The sequence below is a fragment of the Pygoscelis adeliae genome, unplaced genomic scaffold (assembly GCF_000699105.1).
Source record: "Pygoscelis adeliae isolate BGI_AS28 unplaced genomic scaffold, ASM69910v1 Scaffold597, whole genome shotgun sequence".
Taxonomy (NCBI): domain Eukaryota; kingdom Metazoa; phylum Chordata; class Aves; order Sphenisciformes; family Spheniscidae; genus Pygoscelis; species Pygoscelis adeliae.
In genome coordinates this window covers 252,340-253,058 of record NW_008825148.1, presented here as the reverse complement: position 1 = coordinate 253,058, position 719 = coordinate 252,340, and the positions used below count along the sequence as shown (strand labels likewise).

At 55.4% G+C, this 719-nt stretch overlaps 1 protein-coding gene across 1 annotated transcript in view; it reads left to right on the top strand.

The window, feature by feature from the left end:
- The window catches only part of GINS4 (GINS complex subunit 4 (Sld5 homolog)), a 9,956-nt gene that overhangs the window by 8,770 nt on the left and 467 nt on the right, over nt 1-719 (top strand). The window lies entirely within an intron of this gene.

Here is a 719-nt window from a genome sequence, read left to right as displayed (position 1 = left end):
ACAATCAGGGCTGCTTAACATAAACGGCTAGACAGCTCTGGAGAGATTAGCAGGTAGTACAGGGCAGGGGTGATCTGACTTAGGTGACAGTCTTTTCTGTCAAGGAGTCACATGTGAGCTAAACAGTGAAGGTGATTTTGAATATAAATGTCAGGGACACTACAGTGTCTCTTGCCCGCGAGTGAGTTTTTTCAGGGCAAGGAACCAGGGTAAGAAACTTTTGAGTTAGATCCGCTTTTGATAGAGGATGAGTCTGATTTTCTTTGTGCTTAGACACCCTGGAAATAGCTGTCTTCGAACAAGCACCTGAAAAGGGGTGTATAAAAACAGTTCAAACCTCCCACCGCTGAAGACAACGTGAGAGGAACACGCTCCTCTTCCTGCAGCTTCCTCCAGGCATTGTTAGTTCAGTAAACATTCATCTTCTAAGAGCGCTCGCGTTTTTCTGGCATTAGGAGCTTTTTCTGTGCTGCTCCTCCCATTAGCCCACTTTGTAGCTGGGCTCCCGAGGAGAAGGCCGCAGCCAGGAGCGTTACCCGGCAGGGAGAGGATGGTCTCCGGTACCCGGGTCGCTGGGCTGGCTCGGTCTCCGTGCCCCCTTCCCTCGCGGGCTTCACCGGTCCGAACCTCGGCCCCGCCCGAGCGGGCTCCTTTGCGGCACAGCACGGGGGGCAGCGCCGCCCCCCCGGTGCCTGGGGAGGTGCGGGGCCGGCGGGCAG